A 23,180-nucleotide genomic window follows, 5' to 3' on the forward strand; every position below is an offset into this window, starting at 1 on the left:
TATTACAAGATGTTATCATACTTCCCTGGCTGTCTGGGTGAATGAAGAGAAGCAGGAGATTGTTTCAGTGTTTCATCTTTGCACTTCCTGTAAGGCAGTTTAACCAGAAGATTTAATGTGTCAAAGTGAACTGTGTTCTCTAGTAGATTCACGTTCTAATTAAAGACTAAGCAACACAATGCATTATAACATGATTTGTCATACATGGCTTGCTAACTAGAAAGCCTATTGGGATTCTTCAACATCTCATAAACATTTTTCATGGCTTTATATTGTGTCATAAACGAAAGAATCACTGTACTTAATATATTATAATTGGCTACTGACCTATAACCTTCCTTCCAACACACAGAATTAGCTTATTAGAATATGCATTTTCAGAAGTTAAAACATAATTTGGATTGTATATATATAAAATTCAATGACCTTATATGTTTAGGCGCACAAGGGCAAAAGTAGAGGATGCTAGAATGCATACAGTCAATAAATTGATATGTGAAAAGATATTTGTATTCTAAAAAGTTCAAGTATTTTCCTATAGAGCCATGCTTGACGGTCCAGTGGTGGTTGACATGTCCACTCTCAAATTAGGCTACCAGGAAGTGATGTCATTTTCAAACTTATACTACCTCATACAGCCCCAACAGTGGTATCTTAATGGCATTCAAATGTCACTGACATGCAACTATGTATAAATACGTACCTATAGTAAACAAACAAAAAAAAAATTCAAGCTTTATGAATAATATAATAATATTTTAGGCTGAGGAGAGGTTCTTATTTTCAGGTAATTAGGCAGTATGATATCATCAGCTCTCAGGCTACCACAGGGAATTTAGGGGAAATTGTTCTTTCAAAGAGCTGTGTGTACTAACCCAAAGCTGACCAGAATACGTTTAACAGTTTAGACATCAGATTTGTACGAGTGACTTTTTTTGGGGGGGGTCATATTTTATGCCCTACTGTTTCTACATTGATGCAATGTTTGTGATTCAGAAGTGTCAATGAACGTCGCACAAAAGGCATGCATTAAAGTCTCTTTTTAATATGCTGGGATCCATATCTGTATAATGAACTCTACAAATGTTCTCTGATATACCTATCCCTTGCTGTGAGCCTAACAATAATTATAATTATTATTATTATCTTTTCTTTATATAGCGCCAACAATTTACGCAGCGCTTAATTATAATAAACTAAATATAATGCATCGCGCCACGCTTTGTACATATATTTATTATAATATCTCCTATTACAATTAACAATACTTATATATACTGCTACTAGACTGCTTTTTCTAAAGGTATCTTACCAAATGTTATGATGTAATGTTTAACAACGTCTGCATATTAGTAGCTTTGAATAATGTATTGCTAATAAGTAGATTTATTATCTAATTATTTAGGATAAATAGATTGTATCCTCATGCTTAATCTATATGTATATTAGTTTCATCTCTGCTCACTATACAGTAAAGCCTATTTGCCTGTCTCATAGTAACATATACACTCACACTGTTTCCAGCTCAGACGTTTTATGTATAGTTTTTTTTTTTTTTTTTTTTGTCACTGGCATTTCATATGCAAAGCATGCATCAGCCACAACGAGGCTATCTACAAGCGCAGTCATTCCGAAACCTGATCTAGGAGAAAGTGCAGACTAAATACAATTTCATTTTGACTTGGCCTCCCGCTGAGAATGGGACTGCTTTGTTTCAGCCAACAGAGGCAGCAAGCCATAAAGGTATGTCCTGTTTTGCATGGCCGATGTGTGACACTTAAGGATCACAATCATGCTGTTCTTGCTTTTCAGGACTCAGCATCAAATCCATATCCTGTGCTTTCATTTTCCTATCCTTTCCATTTGCTCGCCTTCTGTGCTGACTGCGGTCTACCTGCAGGGCAGATCTGTGACAGGCTCTAGCACAATTGTTTGCTTTGGCATATGTCTAATAACTGCATAATTGCTTGGGACGTTGTTTTTTTCTGCTACGGTACTCTCATTCCTTCTATTTACTCTGTTCTAGTCATCTCTTAATGTTTGACGAAATCAACTACTGACAATAATGAACACACCATACAGGGTCCAAAATACCCCTTTTTTAAACAATTATTATAGGTTTAGGCTTCATTATTATAAGACCTACATTATTTTTGGTCTAAGTTTCATTATCATGTAGGTCTCATTACTGCGCCCTTCCTAATTTTAGTTCTGAATCATGCGGAGCACACTATTATGAGAGGGACATGTCTACATTTGAAGAAATAGGAAAAAGATATACTACAGAGAAAGTATATACATTTTTAAATAGGATTTAAAGCAAAAAACATAATTATATTATTACTAATGAAATTTAAAAGGAAAACATAAAATGTATTAATATTTTCTTATTTTTTTCAGAGAAAATAAAGAAAATAGTTTAATATACAATATGGGATATCTATTGAAATCTGGTTTTTTGCATTCATTTAAAATAATTTATATATCTAAAAGAACAAACTATGCATTTCAAGAATAAAATAGAAAAGATGCGGTAAACACAAAAAAATAAAACAATAAAATATATTTTGCTAACAAAATAATGAAAACCTTGTACAAGTATAAAAATATGTAAATGTCTTTCTTTTGTGTTTGTTTTTTTTTGCCTGCAAATTCTACCTATACATTGTACTATGTCAACTTCATGAAAGGCTAGAAGCCGTTTAGTAACGAGGTTCTAAGCAAAACTGAGAAGTTTGACGCAGGTTTTCAATGTACAGGGATTTGATTCAACATGCAATAAATATAAATCAACTACATTAACCCTTTCATATCTCTGTATATTTATATTTTATAAAAGATATCAACACATTCATAGACATTTAAATGATATATATAATTTGTGTATGTATGTGTATGTATGTTTGAATATGCTTAAACTTCTTCCCCAGCACTCTGTAAGAAATACATTTCACTGATAAATCGAGGCTAAAAGCCATATCCCACTGTGTTTAGTATTTGTAGCTGACAGAATATGTTAAGGGATCCTAAATCCTAATATACCTATCAGTGCCAGAGATGTGCACAGACCAAGAAAATGAAAATGTTCTTCTTAATATTTTGAATTACTATATAATGGTCTAGATTAGCTTTTTATAAGCATTATAATAATAAACATAATACAACAGAAACGGTTTATGCAGGAACCTCAATATGAAACGCAAATTATGTTTTCAAACATATACAACAGAGAGGTTTAAGAGAGATATTTTTATCGAATAATGTGAACTAAAAGGAGAATAAACAAAAACAATTTAAAAATAACAATCGTAGTTCATTGTTTTGATAATTAACTTTTTTGAGCAAAATCCTGTGGCACCCAGAGGCTTTGTGGCTGTATAAAGACAAATTCAGAGATGTAGAAAAAAAAAGTTTGCTGGGAGGCCCAATAGAGAGAGTGTGAGTTTAATATTTAATTAAAAATGTTATTCTCTCTCTCAGTTTCCTTAAATCTTTACAGGTGCTGGGACGGCTGCACAGCAATACCATGTTGTTCTTTATGCATGCTGCATTTTTATAATAAATTGCTTTATTCATCACAAAAAAGAAAGTATGGGTGGAAAAGAACTGCATCTTGTAACTCATAAGTGCTTGACGCAAGTTAGATGTTCTACTTAGCTAGTCTTTATTTTGGTACTGATTAATCTGATTGCCACCTACTGCTATTGAATATCCATAAACAGGATTTACCTGTTTTTTTTTGCTCAGCAACGTCTTTGAAAATATTGGCAGTGGCCACCACATTTGGGGTCCTATAACAGCAGTAAACTCTGCAATCCCTTTACTGCCGGAGTTACCAGGAATAGTTTCATTCCAGCGAAACGTTAATGTTGAAAAAGGTTTCAAGTATATATATATATTTAGGTTAATTAAAGTTCAAAAGTTAACTCTATAATTTAATATTAAGGGTCAAAATAAAGTTGCATATATTTGGAATTATTGCAGAATATTAGTTGCTCATTATTCTCAGATCGTTCTCCTGTAAAGGGCATCTACTTAAGCATTCAAAATTATGTTAATTAGAATAGCATCAGTATATTCACAAACTGTAAGTTCCTTTGTCAAAATACCAACACAATCAGACTGGACTGGCCATATGGCAAACTGATGACACACCACACTTACCGTACCTTTATTGTATCTCAAGCGTCAGATGTGGTCCTTCTGTGGGGACTCACCAGCAGGATACATAACAGGTTCTTGCTCTACTCTTGCAATGTGCGGCCACAAATATGTTATTTAGCGACCACTTTTCATCAGCTGTCCAGAATACAATAAAGCTGAAACTCATTTGTGCGTTTGGTATACCTGTTTAAATTTCAGATGTGTTATGACATTCAGAGGTGTTTCAGACCAGACCCAAACTACAGTGAAAAAAAGTTGAAAGAAAGCTATCAATCATTTTATATTTTACCTGTACATTATTAAACATTTTCATGACATTTGCAAACCTTTTTTTTTGCTCAGATATACATATCTGTACGTATATATAATACATCTAAATAGATGTTTTAAATGAAAACTTCAGCCAAGTAAAAACTGCAGGGGAATACAATGGTATTTACTGTCTATATGAAACTCTTAATACTTACAAAACGTAATTCTTACTTATCTAAAGCAGATCTATTGCTATTGCTATACCCTCACCAACATGTCAGGTGTCCAAGTCAGGACACCTGTGTTGGGGACATGGAAAGAAGTAGGAGAGGACAGGATCAAAGGTTGTATTGAGGGGCCACAGCCAGGAGGGACAGGTTGGGACCACCCTCATCCATTACAAAGAGTCGCCTTGTCGGGCTCAGCTGCAGGGCATCACAAGGAGGCCACATGGGTGCTGCGAAGGAGATCTGTGCTACAACAACACAGACCTCCATTGACTTTACAAAGTACTAGGAGCCCGCTATGGTATATCAGAGGATTTCTCTAACCAGCCCAAAATGCCTTGTGCCCACAAAAGCAAGACACATGGGTGGTATGCATCACAGCTTTTAGCATAACTATCATAATCTACTATGCATAAACCTGAATTGATTGTTTGAACCATTAATCTAATTAATTTATTTGAATTCTGAATTTCTCTCTTTCGTTGCTCCCTATGCTTACAATGGCTACCAGTATTTAGTAGGTACATAGAAATTAAAGGCAAATAAGAATAACCTGGCCCGTCTAGTCTGTAAAAACGAAATCCCTTATCAATCCTTGGTCTAACCTTAGATTCAGGATAGCAACACACGTTTAAATTCCCTTACTGTATTAACTGTTAGAACTTCTGTTGGGAGACTGTTCCACTTATCTACCATTCTATTAGTAAAGTAAAACTTCCTTACATTACATCTAAGCCTCTGACCCTCTAGGTTTAGATTATGACCTTTTGTTCTAACACGTCTCCCTCTTTAACCCCTTCAATCCCAGGGGTTTTTGGTACCTCAAGTCCCGGAGCAATTTTGCCATTTTTGTGCTATTTTCCTGTGAATAGTGTACCCTATAATGTAAACTATATATTGTTTTTTCAGGGAGATATAGAGCTTTCTTTTGATACCATAGTTGGACGATTAGCTGAAAATTTTAAATGAGAAATTTAGTAAAAGCTTGCGAAAATTAGAAAAAAACCACCTATTTTTTATAAATTTTCCCTCTGAATCCTCACAAAATTAGGTAAAGTGATGGAAAATCCCCTCCAAGTTCTGATTTCAGAAATACCTAACTTATATAGATTTTCAATACTTTTCCAGCACATAGGAACATACTATAAGGTGTACATTATTCGTCTAATTTTTATGCTTATGGCTTAATGGGTTTGGGGGTTGTGAACGGGGGCAGGAGGGTTATACTGGGTAGATGTTTTGTTAGGGCAACGGGATGTAAGGGTGTTTTTCTTTTTTATTATTATTATTATTATTATCTTTTTTTATATATTTTTTTTACTTTATGTTTTGTATTTTTTAATATATATATATTTTTTTAAATGGTTAGAGGTCCTCTTAGGGACCTCTTGAACATGTTATTAATGCCAGTGATGTCACAATTTTCAGCATGGAAGGAAGGTGAGAAACATGGTTTCTTACTCTCCTCCCTGCGACCCCCCTGCACCAATTACACTGTGATCTCTATGCAAGTCCCCACAGACTTGCAGAGATCACAGCGTCTGTGCCTCATAGGAGGACAGGATATCCCCTGCAGAGGATATCCTGTCCTCTGATGACCTTCCGGGTGACGTCAGCAGTGATCGCGCGATCAGCATTTAAAAATGTAACATTTTTCCGGCTTTCGTGGTGGAAGCTGTTACATCAGATCGGACAGCAGAAAGCCGGCGATGCTGGCTTCTGCTGTCGGGGAGTCCAGGCTGTCAAACTGCCGCTGCAAGAAGGGCAGGACGTACCGGTACGTCCATAGGGGATTATTGGGATGCTTTTTTTTCGACGTACTGGTACGTCCATAGGGGACTGAAAGGGTTAATAGGAAAAAAAACCCTACCTCTTGTTAAGTCCTTTTATATATTGAACTATTTATATCATATCTCAACTTTCTCTTCTGTCCTCCAAACTATACATATTGAGATTTGATTCTCTAGTTTTATCCTAAAAACCATTCATCATTTAGTAGTCCTCTTCAAATAAATTAACATCCTTCTGGATATGTGGTCTTCAGAGCTGTAGACAAAACTGTACAGAGATCTGCAACCTGGCACAACCACCTCCCTCGTTCTGCTAATAAGGCCCCCAGCCATACAACCAACAATAGGGGGCTGATACAGAAAATATAGAATTATTGACATATAACGTAAGGAAACTCGATACATGTGTGTGTTAATGTAAATACATTTTGGTGGCGAAGTGTAATAATCAGTGTTACACTTGCATAGGTCCTTTTCCCTCACCCTTTTAGATTTTTTTAGAAGATTTATCTTAAGAATAATAAAAGTATGAGGCAAACAATATCTATCATTACAAAATTATTTTAAATAAAAATACTGTGCAGTTATATGAACTATATAAAACTATATAAAATACTGGTCTCCAAATACGGTTGTTCAAATAGGTACAACAGAAGAATACAAAAAGACCATTAAGTATTGCTGTGGCTAAGTAGTGGTGAAAAATTGATGAATGTTAGCAATCGATTGATAAGATTGCCTGCCAAATTCCATTGTAAAACAAATTAAATCACACATTATTGTAAATGGCGGTCAAGTGGAATGTTAAGTTGAATAAAATCAGATGATGAATTAAGTACATATGCTAGCTATCAGATGAAGTCACTCATTTTCTTTGTAGCAGAGTGATATCTTCAGAACACATAATGATAGTTCTCGGATGAATTTATTTTTTTATATTTTAATAGCACTGCAAAATTGTTGCAGTTTGCCATCCTATTCTTTTAAATAGTAGTTTATACCGAGGCTCAGAAATTTTAGTGGTATATAATCATAACTTGTCATGAAGATTCTGCGTGGTCATTATTCTGAAATTGTTGGGACCAGGCAGACTCACGATAGCCTGAAGTAGTCTTTCTCAGCATGGAGCTAGTATCACTGGCTCCATGTTAACAGATACATTGTAATATGTCTCACCCTTCTGTGGAATTCGCACAGGGCATTTTAGGACTTAAAACCCTATTACCAGTCTGAACTTACTAAGACGTCACCTCCAAACTATGTTGACTGTTGGGGCTGTAAGGTAAGCTTGGGCCGAGGAGCAGCATTCCTTTTTAGTTCTGACTTAAAGACTGCCCTTAAATTAGAGCTCCAGGATATGGCAACATTACGGTATGTCTGGCAGGGTGCAGAACATGTATGTTATCACATAAGGTGCATTTAAATGAATCAATGGTTAATAGCCCCATAATCATTTCAAAAAGTTTGGCAGGTGGGAGGGCACCTAAAAGTACATTTTACAAAAAACAAGGCAAAATATATATTTTTTATAAATAAATCCTCAGGGTCGCAATCCACTTCTGCGTAGTAGTAACCTAGAAAAATATTCATGAAATGGCCCACATGTGTGAACCAGCTGCCTGACTACACAAAAACAGCATTGGCTTTAATACTCAGTCTGTGAGTCTTGCATTTAGTCCTTATTTTTCCATTTTTGAAGTCTGCCCTGTAAGTAGTATTTTTGAAACTCGTCACTTTGTAAATTACATCCATTATGCTCATAGGGAAGTAGTATCCTTCCCTTTATCTATGTAGATGATAACGGAAGTCTTAATTTATGTACAATTTGACTTATACCTATCAAGAATAAACAGATGTTAAGTAGTATTCTGGATTAGCCTTATGCCTTATTGTGAGATGTTTAAATCCTTGTAAAGATAGTGGATGTTTGGTCCAAAAGGTTTATATAAAAAACAATATTTATAGTCAACATGTAAGTGTAGTTTAGTATCGTTTTAAAGATTATTCCAAATATAATTTCTACAATTCCACCCCATATGTTGTTTTTCTTCTGTTTAAGTACATTTCTTGGGCGTACATATTCTATGTATTTAAAGAAAACAATGCATTGTTTTTGCATTACTAATTTTCATTATGTCCTTATGTTGATTCTGGGTTTCTAAAAATGTAATAAAACCTGTATAGGCAAAAATAATTCTAAAATATGCATCCCTTTATAAAATCAAACATATTTATGCTCATTATATAATTAATGATAAAAAAGATTGCACTAAAAAGGAAATCTTTTTTTAGATTTCTTAACTTGGCGCAACCCTTAAATGTCTATAGTGGGAGATTTCCTGTTCCAGTGTGATCAGTGGTGGAGCAGAAGCCTCTGGAATCGGTTGCGCTTCTCCATATCCAGGATTTTCACACCTCATAATCACACTAGTTTAGCAGGCTATATGTGTACTTTGTGAAGGATTTATGGGACGCTACCATCACAATAAATTCTAGGTTTGTATTAATTTTGTAAACTCTTGGATTGCAGGAGATTTTTTCCTTCTCTTAGCAGAAGATGAACAGCCCGTCTTTATGGCATGTTTCTGGTGATTTTATATGGGGAATGATCTATTTGCAGAGCAATAGATTAATGTGGCTATTGTATAAATGCACTAGAGTCATAGATAGAAACAGGTTGAGACAAACACTCATGCTCTGTTGAATTGCTTTCTGTTTATCATAGGCTTGGATCTTAGTTGATTAGTAATTAGGAAAACAGCTCATTTTGTCATTTTAACTTACTAAGCAGAACTTAATATATTAATTGTGTTATTTCTGTTACTGATGTTATCAAACCATCAGCCTACACTGGGTTACTATACCAAACTCTACCTTGAACTGTATATGGCTCACATATGTCTACAACTTAAAAACCAAAAACATTTAATGGTGGATCAACAATATGTTTATTGTAAATTAATAGCTGATGTGTTATATGTGATTTTTTTCGGTTTCCATGAAATCTCCAGTTCATAACATGGATCATATAATATAATTCAAACCTATATTAACCCCTTAATGACAAAGCCCGTACATGTACAGGCTCAAAATGCATTGTTTTCAATGGGTTTAGGGACCGCCCATTGTCCTTAAGGGGTTAATAAACAATCATAGAATGTTTTGATAATATATCTTCTATTTTGTGTTGCAAATTCGACAAAAAAAGTTTATACCTTCTGAGTTTGTAGTCTTTTTTACTGATAGTTAGTGGGGCCAATGCTTAAAAGCAACTTTACTTCCTGAGGGGTTTGAAGCCGCTCTCTCCACTGGGGGCCTTGAAACAACTATACCTAAAATCTTTTTTTCTTAAGGGGTTACTTTAAATAGAATAAAGTGTCAGGTAAGTTTACTGTATTTTAACAAAGCTTACTTTGTTTTATTAAACAATTAGGGTCTGTAACAGCCCATGCTTTAAATTGTGCCCTTTTGATAATGGCTGTTTGTATCATGGGTGCTATCATTTTTTTCCCATTTTAGTACTTACAGTTTTCACTACGTCTTTTTCAATCCCTTGAAAGCTATAACCCTAAAGATTTTGAAACCACTATCTGTGTTTATATCCTATGAGATCCTATCTGTGTTTATATTATACCCAAGCATGGACTGAGTAGCAGGCACCCAATGCACTTCTACATCTAGGCTGGTTTAAAAATGAAGCATGTGGCTGATTGTGACCTGCAGGTAACTGGCCAGTATCTTTTTAACTGGGATTTTTATTTCAGCCTTGCTGGTAATTTGTCCACTTTGTTGCTTTTCTGATCTTTGAGATTCCATTTGACTCACTCAAATGTTCAGTTCTTTTATATCATATAATATGAAATGTTTCTACCTGCAACTCATGTTTCTGCTTTATGCAATGAATATGTCCTCTACTATAGTCAAAACTACTTGTCCTGAAAATGTTTGCTTGTTCTTACAAGCAAATGCGCAATGTACGTAAACAACCTCCACTGTCGGCACTTCCGCCAGGGCTTCTATAACGGAGCACTGGCGTGACATCCGGTGCTCCATCACAGAAGCCCCGGCGGAAGTGCCGGCAGCAGTGGTTGTCTATGCGCATCGCGCAGATGTTCACCAGCTGCCAGAGAGGAGGATTGCCCACAGCTCTGCAGGGGATCTGTATCCTCCTCTCTGACGGACGGTGAACGCCTGTGCGATGCGGGCAGACAACCCCCCCTGCTGTCGGCACTTCGGAAGTGGCGAGCAGCGGCAGAGGTTGTCTAGACGCATTGCGCAGATGTCCACCGGCTGGCCCCGCTAGACACCAGAGAGTCTGGGGATGCATTGGTAAGTCGGGGGGGGGCAGAGTGGCATTTCTAGGGGGCAGAGGGGCATAAAATGTATCTGGGGGGCAGAGTGGCAAATCTGTGGGGGGCAGAGATGCATATCAGGGGAGCAGAGTGGTGTATCTATAAGTAAGGTGCATTATGAATTAAGGGGGGACCTTAAAATGGCTATTGATTTTCCAAGTTTATGTTTGTATATAACCTATGCTGACTAACTGCATAATAGATACCAATTTTTTAAAAATACATGTATTCCTGTTTATTAGGTAAAGTACTGTTTTACCATTCCACTAATGTTTATTTTTTCTTAGCACCAAACTTTAAGGGTGCGGCCTATATTCGAGTCAATACGGTACAATACATAGAAAATACTCTTCCTTTTGAGCTACATTAGCAACAAGAACAGCACGTTTCAATGGATCCTGAGAAATGTAGGCCCATGCATTTTGAAGCTTATTGTGAAAGAGCTCCTTTAAGCTGGGAGTAATATAAATGGAAACTGTATAGATCAGAAAAAAAAGAATAAAAAGAGCATGTGTGTTTTGCAGATCTGTGTTGTGTGATTTGAACACAGACACTAACGCAAACCAGATGCACTTCTATGTTTTAACCTAAATTTGCATTAAGCCAACCATGCAAATGTCAGATTTACTCGAGTTTCTAATAACCAGAACAAAGTAGAAAGAGACCTTGTATAGCATATTGATATAAGCTTTCTTGTAACCATGATATTAGTTACAATGTTTTTACTAACAAACATATAAGCAAAGTTAATTGAAAAGAAAATAAAGTTAAATGCAATGTTCGGGACCATCTGTATAGTGCAATGCGTGTTACAATCTTGGATGCTTACAAATTGGCTTGAATTCCAATCGGATCAAATGAGCTCTTATTATTAAAATATTCACATTACAGTGTAAGACATAATTCACTAATGAATTCTAAATCGTAAATTTACTACATCTAATTTTCATTCATTTTTAAATTATATTGTCTGTCCTTTTGGGCATGTAAAGATTACGTTAGGAAAAAAGAAGAACACAAGCTGGGTTTATGAATATGCTCATAGAGGTTCACGTATTTTCTAAACGTATACAAGAAAGAACTTTCAAGTACTGTTCGGAATACATAAGTCAACTGCAGTGTGTCACTTATCAGATGCTAAAAAGGTAAACAGAAATTGATGTTGAGTACTCGAGGAATCCACTTTGAACTAGGACTAGAAGGGCTGAAAGAGCCCAGCAGGCATATCCACTGCTCATGACTGAGGCAGATCCAAACAGCTCAGGCTCCCCTAGCAGCTGCTTTTGAAATGTAATATTTCCGAAGCCGGAAGGAAAGAAGGAAGTTAGGAATCAGCAGAGGGAAGGTGGCAAGAAACAGTGACTAGTGATGGAGAAATCACTTTTTGTTTAACAGTACGCAACTGTGCATAATAAATAAAGAAGAACATAATACATCTAAGTTTAAAAAAGTGACATTTTCTGTGTGTTTTTATAAGAATTCCTCTTAGTTAAATATTTGCACTGTAGAAACATTTTAAAGTCTTCCAGGTTGGGTTTTTTACTTAATCATTTGTTTTTCTTTCTCCAGCAATGGTCGTGTAGGACCAGAGGATTCATGTAGTTAGGATCGTTTATATAATCAATTTCTGAAATAGTTAACTGCTTTTTGTAGTTTAGACAGTGGTGTAATCTAAACTCTGTAACCCTTTAGTATGCTGATTTGGTAAGGAACGCTTTTGGCAGTCAAATGTTTAAAGGAATTCTCCAGTGCTCCTTATAGCCCCAACGAAGACTATATATTAAAATAATTTCTAAACTTTCTACTTTAGCTAACAGGAAAGTGTTCCGGTTGAAATCAATGGGAACACTTTCTGTGAGTGTACACTGGGTTTCGTTAGACCCTCTGGAACTTGCAAACATGCCAGTGGCAAAATGCAGGGAGCTGGGGTGGGTCGGTGGGAAAAGAGAGCAAATGCATGGATCAGATTCTGATGAATCAGGAGGGGCTTTAATTTAAAGCAGATATTGAGCTACCATATGCATTAAGGTTCAAATGATGGCTGAGGTGCTCCTGTTATGCTTTCAATGTTATAAAAATCTTGATCTCCTTAAGATTTAAAATAAAAACACATTTTAGACTTTTAGAATGGAAAGCAATGGGGTAGAACCATTTATGGTGTGCAGGAATTATCATACATATCTACTTTTTTAAACAACATTCCTGTAAAACGTTCCGCTCACAGCAATGATAATTCCTGCAAACCATAAACTGTTCTACCAAAACTGATTCAAAAAGCTCTGGAGTTGCAGCTTCTACTAAATGAAAGTGTTTAATTTATTTTATTGTTAATATATATATATATATATATATATATATATATATATATATATTATGGACATGTTGTGCTAAAATGTGTAACCGTATCGTGGCTGGGTGCTGCACTCGGTCTAATCGAGGGCAGCGTCCCAGGCCACCCTTCACCACTTACCTTTACAGCTGTTGTCTACCATGTTGAGCGGCAGGTCTGAGGTCATATCCTGGCGCAATGCAAGTATGGTATAGAGAAGGTCACTATGGAAGATAGGCACAGTGAGGAGATCTGACCTTCTTTCTTATCGGCTGAATAAACCAAACAGGCCAAGCATAAGTGGCATGTCAGGAGCCTAATTGTCCAAGAAGACAACCAGGCACCTGGATATGCAGAATAGGAGCTGCACTGGAATTTCAGCCTTATGCCTAGGGAAGATTATACCACTGTAGAGATGCACAAATAAATATGCAAACATTTCCCTTGCTTACTAATAAAACTGTGTTAAATTAACATTGTGAGAACTTGGAGGCTCTCATTCACAAAAGAGTGTTCTGACTGCCAAAAATGCTTATCTAAAAATACTCAGTGAATAGTGAATGTGTAGCCCAGATTAACAAAATAATGTGTAGACCAATAAAAAGAATCAAATGTTTTAAAACGGACTGCCTTTCTTATTAATTAACTACATATTCCAAAAACGTTAATGTAACAGTCTTATATATAAAGATACAGAGGCAACCAGTGTTCTATACATTAGTAATCTAATCAAGTGTATGTACAGTTCAGACCTATATAGTAACCTATATGTCATTTCTACAGTGTAAATATTTTCATCATCTTCTTGCAGATACCTCCCTTATGCATCTTTACATCAATTAAGCGTAACCACAAGAATATACAGAAATTTAACCTTTTCAAGATGTGGCAATGTACAGGACTAAACTAGGGCACTGTGTTTGAGCCTCTTATTTATGGAAGTGAGATGCTGAGGAATTCCAAGGCTGCTGATGGGTACCTCTGGACATTAACTGGATCACCCTGCAGAACAGACTCACTCCTCGGACTGGAAGGGATAGTACCTACTTTCTGAGGTTAAGGTTGAGTTTCATAAAGGTACTGTTAGATTATGTGAAGTCAGCTGTGTATTATGCCTCATTAGGTCAGTTGAGGCCTCGATGTCCTTCATAGGATCTCTTCCCTGATATGACCTTCTGAGGTCATGTCCTGGAACTTTGCTCAGAGGAAACAAAGCACTAGGAAGGGAGCCATCTAAAAATATTTAGCTGTTTTCTTTTTTTTTGTTTTTTTCATAGTTCCAATATTTGCATAATATAATGTTTGTATAGTCCAACAATCTACTAGACAAACACGCGGACTTCTTACCATACTGCCTGTGGTAAACAATATAATCGCTCATTGTTTATCACCTAGTCAGATATTTTGACTAATGAAAGTCCAAGGAAGAACAGACTTCATTAGCATTGCCATAAAGAATCAGCTCAGTGTAGTGATTATGCAAAGTCACCCAAAATGTCGCTGACAGTAATCTCAGCCTTCAGATAAAAGTTTATTGGAACAAAAGGATAAAACAGCACAGGATGTTGTCAGTGCTTACCTACAATACTGTATACACAACTGCATTTTATGCTCAAATTAAAACACACCTTTCACAGGAATTCCCTTTACAGGTTGCTGCTCATTGTCTAGCAGGGTATTGATAACCAAGGCTGATCCTTGTGGATGCCAGTACTCCAAACAATGTTTTACTTACCTACATTGCAGATGTTTTAATATACAGGATATTGTGTGAGCAGGTTTGGACCTCACAGACATCCTGAAAACTGTGATTTTCTCTATATATCTTGAACATGAAAATTTAACATAATAAAAATGGAGGACTATTAACTATCCCCTTAACTAAAAATATTCCAAATTCCACGCACTCATTTTATTTCTTCATCCAACCTAGCAAATAATTATCATTTGCACTTTTTGCTTCTTCAACAGCTAAAGACAAAGAAAGTATTCTTAGAGCTACTGCCATGAAAACGGAATTCAATGGCCTGCTCAAAAGCAGCCTGTAATGGTCTCCAAAATTATCTTGACAAAATATTTGTCAAGATAAAAAAGTAGGAAAGGTTTCTTTATACCTATAGCACAATTACTTTTGAAGTGTAGGTTCTTAGATATGGGGCATAGTTGGTTGAAATAGAATTCAAAAGTTAAGCTTTTCCCAGATATCCTTAATTCAGATAAGGTAATTTTGTCAAGAAAGGGGGAAAATTACTTCAAGGACAGGCAGAACTACTTTTTAATTAAATACAATGTGCAGTAATAAATATCCTTACCTGCCAAAAATGAAACCATTCTGGTTTTAAAAGCATCCATGGGACCTGTGGTCACCACCTTCATTGGTAGTAAATACCAGATTCTTAAAGTCCTTACTTCGAAGGTTACTCTCTTTAAATTGGAACTCAAGGTCCCCTAATCCTAATGCGCTATAAATTAGGATTTTAGCACCTGGAGCAAGATTAGATGCTGGTCCCGGGATGATGTTTTATCGGCTTCCAGAAGCAGAGAGAAGTACAAGAAGGCCTGGGGATTGCCACTGGGCAGCACAAGTGCACCCCTCACATTGCAGTGACTGGGTAAATTGCAGCTCTTGTCCCAATTAAGTACGACCTTGGATCTGTTAGTTACACATAAAAGTGATGTGTCCCCATATACTAAATCACTCATCAGCAGGTGGACTACGACATTCTGAGTGTACACAAGAAGCAAGTATAACCAAAATACACAGTAATATGGCGTCTTTTAGTTCTTTTTTCCCCCAATACATATATACTGTAAATACACACATACATGTGTACTTGTGTATATACCGTATTGGCCTGAATATAGGCCGCAGTTTACACCCCCCCCCCGACTTACCAGAGCAGACTTCCGGGTGTCTTGCAGGGCCGGCGGAAGACATCTACGCAATACGCGTATACAACTTCCGGTGCCGGCACTTCCGCTTCTTTAAAAAAGCACCAAACTTTTAGGGTGCGGCCTATATACAGGGGCGGCCTATATCCGAGCCAATACGGTATATTGTACTGGCCATCTGACTGACATCATCGCATAAGTACCCAATCTGCACCCCTAAGCTAGATGTCTAGCGGCTGTGCATATCCAGCTGTCGACTGCATTGACATCATCATGCACCTGCCTTCCTTGAAATGCCAGGGCCGCCTTGCCACCGACAGCCTGGCCCTGACTGTAAATTTACCTTTGCACTTCAATTTGTGGATTCTTTTTGCATTACTAAGATTAGAGTATATTATTATATTACGTCTAATGAATAGGGTTAATTTTTGGCAGCTTGTGTCCATCCCGCACAATTATATTCGTTTTTAACAAGCAATTCGCTTCACGTGCACCACCAAGCTCAATTTGGGGAAAAAACTTGCCTCAGTATCGAAGGCTGTACCTTTTAACCCTGAAAGAGCCAAACAGATAGGCAATACACTTCCTGGGGTTACTTAGCCCCTCACTTTCACAGCTCTCGTTCAAAGAGTTAATACTTTGTCACATCCCCTTATGTTCTATATGTTAGCATGAATGTGTTCTGCTAAAAACATCAGTCTTAAAATATCAAAGCATATGGTTGTATTATCCCCAAACTGTCTTTTTTGATACAAATCTATTTTGTACAATTCCTGGCATCTTTTGGATAAGTGGAATCTATCAAGTTAGTACCACAGAAGCACAGGCTTATGAATAAAAATGCCAACTTTTGACTGTTTATTCTGGAAATATATTGCTGGCACCGGGAACTGTATCCTGGCAGGCCTTGGTTATGTGAAGAGCTTATGCAGCCACCTTATCCCCAGCCAATTCCAAATGCACTATTGAAAGTGGGAGCTTGAGAACATCTTGTTAGGGTTTCAGTGAGTAAAGAGTAAAAATATCTGTGCATCTTCAATCATCCAAATATTAAGCTAATTTGCATTTGCAAATTAAGAATTTCTTCTTCCTAAATGAGACCAGATTTTGCTTTACTGCAGGTTTTAGCAGATTGAACAGTGGTTGGAATGGTAATTTAACAGATGCTTGTGTATATCCTTCCGTTACCATTACAAGAAGCACTGTGCATATTAACTTACTGTTATCGACTAGAATGGCAGAAAGAGAAAACTGGTGTGTGATAGAGAACTTTTCATTATAGTATATTAACGTATTATCAAATATTTATATTTAAGTATCCCTCAATAAAATGTTTGTTTATGTAACACAAATTGCCCCAACAATTAAAGGAAAGGTGTAAAGGAGATTTATTTTTACATGGCTGATCCAAACTATTGCACTAACCAACAGAGCACTCTAAGCCTCTGTCTCTGGTTCATTAAATTTGTTATTGCCTGCATAACTATGCGTTGGTGCTATATAGAAAATATATATAATAATAATCAAGTCAATAAAATAATGAATCAATCATCATCACATATAAAATAAAAAATAAAAAAATAACATACTTTTTAATAGTTACATTTAAAAATAGTTATTTAATCAATGATATCAACTGATAAATCCATATACCCACATAATTGTTCATAATCTTGTTTGGTTCATTGGATTTAGGAACAGTTTCTCACTTTTCATTTCAGATGAATCACTGCTATTTCTGAATCTGAACCGGTAAACATGTTTTGCTTTATTTTTATATGCCTTCTTAATCATAAAATATAAAAGAATACAACAAATAGCCTCTAGCCATGAAAAATATACACTTCTGCACTGTGGTATTTACTACTAATACTGATTGAACTCCATCTTATGTCTGTGTCCTTCCACCATTCCAGCCTTTGGGATGGATGTGATAGTGAAAAAACCCCATGAAATATATTTAAAAATATAAAAAAGGTAGGAAGCTTGAGGTCTACTTTTGCAATTCATGGTTTAATGAATCTATGAGTTTCTTCCTTTTTTAACTTTCATCAACTTGATCCTCCTACAGTCGAGTGTATGTGAGACTGATTTTCTGAATTGGCTTTAGTGAATTTTCAAGCAAACTCACCTTTTTAGCTAACATGCATGCACTAGCGTCTTTGTAAATAAAAGCCTGTGTCTTTCTGATATCAATAACACTGTAATGTTCAGTTTCGTATACTTTCTTAAACTTTTATGCCTTTAACAAAGACAAAATTAAAATGAAACAATCCCAATTGGCCAAAAATTACCACACAGATACGATTCTCAGCTAATGCTGTTTTTTTTCATTATCCTTTACTTAATTATTTTATATACAGAACACAAACTAAATTCAATATTTGCCATATATTAGAAAAAAAACATCCATAAACATTGAATATGTCATTATTTGCCTGTGTTCAATATACCTTACACAAGTGTCTGTGGTTCCAGAAGACATACAAAACAAAAATGAAGTAGTTGTATTGCATATTATGATATTGTGGAATATTATGATAAAAGCCCTAAAGGATGGAGCATAAAGTCTAGAGTCATTTAGAGTTACACAGTTCTGAGTTGAAACCCTCACACCTTGGAAATAGGCAGCAAGGTACAAAGAAGAATGTGAATGTCTGCCATCTCTTAAATATATTGAATTGGGGAAATCACTGAAGAAGAAGCATTTGTTGCATGATTTTTCTATTAAAAAAGCAGCTATGCTAAAAAAAGACAGATTTTGTTAGATATATAGATAGATAGATAGATAGATAGATAGATAGATAGATAGATAGATAGATAAACATATATCGAAATGCCATAATCAGGTCCATTGCAGTACCTTGTGCTACTTTTTTCTTGAATTTGTTATACTTTGCATTATCTGTATTTCACTTTAAAAACTTAGAGAAAGGTAGAATTAATTGGATCAAATATACATATTTACATTTAAAGGAGCACTACAGACCTATTTTCCTGCTGGAAGTAGCTCAGTGTTATTCATCCAGCCAGATACTCAGACTGATGAAAATCTACACAAGAAAGAATTATGCAGGACTTCACTAGTTTTACCATTTTACTATGTGGAAAGTTACCTAAAATATCACAACTGACAACAAAAGTTCAAAGAAAAATATGTATTTTTTTTCCATGGATTTTACCTTTATGTGACACATAAGTCTAATTTTCTAATTCCAATAAATACCTAATGTAAGGTGTTTAAAAATAAAAAAGAACATAAAATTTAAGACTATAGCAAAAGTAATAAAATAATAAATCTAAATATATAATGTATCCTCTGAATAATAATACTATATATTTTTTACATTCATTTGAAAAGCGTTGGTAATTAGACATTATATTTATTAGTCAATGCAGAATCATATATATGCGTATGATGTGTGATAAAATGAATGCATATACTGTGCTTAGTTTGAAAAACCGGACACATGAATTTCCACATTAGATATTTCTTTTCAGTTTTTACCAACTGTGGGTATTCAGAACAATTGAATGATTTGGTCATCCAAGCCTGTAAAAAGATGTTCATTGTCATCTAGTTTCAATAGCTTTACGGTCTCTCTTAATTAGCAATTAACACCAGGGGATTTTGAGATTCTTACATCCAATAATCCAATTGTGAAGTCTTTTCAAATGAGAGTTTCTCCTCCAATGACCATTTCCTAGATTTCTTTAGACATAAACATCTCTAAAGCAGGAAAGATCCTATTTACTACTACCCTCCACTGGCTAAGAGCTAAGGCTCTTTCATACAAATAAAAAACACCACACCATCAATTCATTTAATACATATTTTATTCAGCTAAGAATGATGAATATGGCCACAATGCACTTACATATTCTATACATCGTGCCACTGATATTTTATTTATTTTATACTACACATAACACATTCTTCATCATACAATTTTAAAAACATAAACAAACTCAAATAACTTGTTGTTAGTTTACGAATAATAAAATCACCAAAGATCAACATGTAGAACCACTTGGCTGGCACAGGCATAAAGGACCCTCAATTTCTAGGGCCCTGGCGTTCCATGCCCAGTGGCGGGATGAAATGTCACCAACGGGTATCTTGCGCTTCAGCCCCCAGGCCTGCACACCGCAAGCCACCATACCACAAGATGATCAGCTTTACAGTACTGAAAATATAAAACCATAAACAAAGCATCAAATATATCACCTGCTACAGCGGCCAATTAATCCAAATAATCAAAATTGGGTAGAGCAGGAGGATATTTCTCTTCACCTTGTGGAAAATGGACCCTGATACCTGCCTATGCCACTTCTTTTATGTTTTCCCCTATCACTAACTTTAAGAAACCAATCAAACTATAACCTGGGAAATTTAGGGTGAAACTAGGTTCATGGCTTTTCAACCTTAGTCATGGGTGGCCTTGTGTCAAATTCTCTCTCCCAAGGCCTTATCTGTTTACTATTTAAAATGCATTTAAAAAACACCACAAGGTGTTACCTCATTAACAAATTACTCTTTGGCACTTTATTATTTAAAATGCTGTATGATTTATTTCATCATATCATTTATTCTTTTTTTCCACTGCTCATCAGTATGCATACCCTGTAATATATTTATATATTTATTATAATATATATATATATATGTATATATTTATATATATATTATTTGAGTTTGATTAAGGGTTAATGTTTGTGTCCCCTGCAGCGCTGCGGGGGATCTGTATCCTAACCCTGCTGCCTGCCCGGCGCCCGGAACTGCATGTCCTGGGCGTCGGGCGATACGAATTGCGCATTCCTGCGCTAAACCCCAAATATAGGCTGCACCTAACAGTTTGCTCATATAGTATGCATTTTTAGTGCCATTTTCCTTACATGTAGGGTGATTCTGAGATTGACATAGACCACAAACCAAAAACTTCTTGTCCACCAAGACCAAAGACAAGTAAATTGTTGATTTTTTGTTTCATTTTTTTATTTCTATTTTACAATGCCAATGTAGACATAAATACATGTTATAGGTGATTTGTCTTTGAGAGCATTTTATGCTGCTGTAAGAATAGCGCAATTATTACAAGTAACAATAGTAGATGTTAAGAGATCTAAACAATATTATACTACACTTTGCAAGTATCATTATGAGCTACTGTACTAGATAATAGCACTCAAGGTTGCTAAAGACAAAGTATTTTAAGAAGAAAAGAGGTTCATGTGAACAGCTTGTTTAAGTAACTTGGATACAAATATCATAAAAATGCATTTGAAAACAACCATTGTTGCCCTATTAACTGATACATGCTCCAGGTTTATAGAAAAACACATTTTGATTTCACAGTGAACAATGGCTTTGGTCTGTATTCGATCTGTATTGTTGTCTCTGCTACCTATTTAACAAACCAAGCCCCTTGATGTACTGTAGATGTTATATTATTATATACAGTACTATGCAAACATTTTAAGTAGGTTTGAAAAAATACTGTAAAGTAAGAATGCTTTCAAAATAGACATTAGTTTATTTTTATCATTTAACAAAATGCAAAGTGCACGAACAGAAGAAAAATCTAAATCAAATCAATATTTTGTGAGACCTCCCTTTGCCTTCAAGACAACATCAATTCTTCAAGGTACACTTGGATTTTATAGTTATACAGTTAGGTGCATATAATGAATTCCCTGGCTGTGCCCTAAAATTCTGGGTATAACAGCTTATTACCAGGCCCATGGGGCAGACCTGATCTCTAGGTTGGGGAGTGGAGTTTGACTCTACCCCATTTCTGCCTACTCAATGCCTCTTTCTCAGATATTGTAGCTGACTTTGCCAAGCTTGTGACCTATAGCCGCATTTCCCTTCCTACCTCCTCTACCGAGCATGAGGGATAGCGCTCTAGGGGACAAACTCCAGGAAATTCCTAGGCATGAAATGAAAGTGGTACTTAATTTATAATGTTTTCAAAGTTTTGATGTAAAAATATATTAAAGTTCATCTCATAAAATAATAAATATTTTAGCTATAAAGCCAAGGTATTTACTCTATATTGTCCAAAAGAAATATCAACAAAAGTATGGATACATTATATCATTAATATTAGTTATAAAATTTCAAAATCTTCTTTTTAGATTGCTGTTGGAATTTTCCGAAAGATGGGATGAATTGGAATGCTGATTGGAAGCCAGGTCTTCTCGACCAACATCAGTGCCTGAACAAATGCTCTTTCGGGTGAATGGGCATACATTTACACAGACACACAGAAGACTGGAGGTTTTTGCCACATAGGGAGAGGAAGGCAACTCCATAGTAATGCCCATGGATTTAGAATATGATGTCCAACAAGCTCATATAGGTGTGATGTTCAGATGTACAAATACTTTTGATAATATAGTGTATCTATAAATGTATTACCCTTTTTTGTTAACCTGGCAATTTTCTCCTGGCACATCAAATAATGTGTTTTGCCTTCATTAGCTTATTTTTATATTTGCTCATTTTAAGTCTGCTTATAGTTCCTAAAAGGTCCCTTCTTCTACTTCAGTATTTTTGTCACATCTCAGAGTAGAACAGTGTTTCCCTTTCTTTTATTCTTACTAAAAAGTTTAAAGCATTGTTTTGCTGCCTTTAGCAGAACGTCTCTTAAATAATTCAGTTTCTCCTGGACTCCATCTAGAGATGTCCAGACCATCAAAGGCTCACCTACATATCTTTCCATCTTAGAAAAAACAGCCTTCCTAAAACCTTAAAACCTAGCCTATTTAAAACCTTAGTTTTAGTGTGATGCAGCACAACCTCAGTCCTTATACTGTACTTGAAATTAAAAAAAGAAAGTTACTCTTGAACAAAGTTATATGAGAATGATCATTCTTAAAGTACCAATGGAGATGGATAATGAGACAGATCTCAAACAGGAAGTTGAAGTGGATAATCATATGAAATAAATACAAAGCTGGTTTCTAATACATGTAACACATTGCTTAATTTAATCTGTAAACATAATTATATAGGTTTACCATGTTCATTTAAGTGTAAAATTAGAGATTTTACTTTTCTACGTTTTACTTTAAATGTAAATATGAGTATTTCACATGGCAACAATATATTTTTCCTCTAAATAAAATCATAAACATCTGCTATCTATGTTTTGTTTTGAAACCTCAAAAT

At 35.5% G+C, this 23,180-nt stretch overlaps 1 long non-coding RNA gene across 1 annotated transcript; it reads left to right on the plus strand.

Annotated features, from left to right (window-relative positions):
• Positions 1–1,601: 1,601 nt before the first annotated feature.
• LOC128473071 (uncharacterized) lies at positions 1,602–22,432 on the plus strand. Its single transcript, XR_008346246.1, has 2 exons — positions 1,602–1,743; positions 22,145–22,432. It is a non-coding gene; the product is annotated as an uncharacterized LOC128473071 (long non-coding RNA).
• Positions 22,433–23,180: the final 748 nt, after the last annotated feature.

The sequence above is a fragment of the Spea bombifrons genome, chromosome 2 (assembly GCF_027358695.1).
Source record: "Spea bombifrons isolate aSpeBom1 chromosome 2, aSpeBom1.2.pri, whole genome shotgun sequence".
NCBI classification, from domain to species: Eukaryota; Metazoa; Chordata; class Amphibia; order Anura; family Pelobatidae; genus Spea; species Spea bombifrons.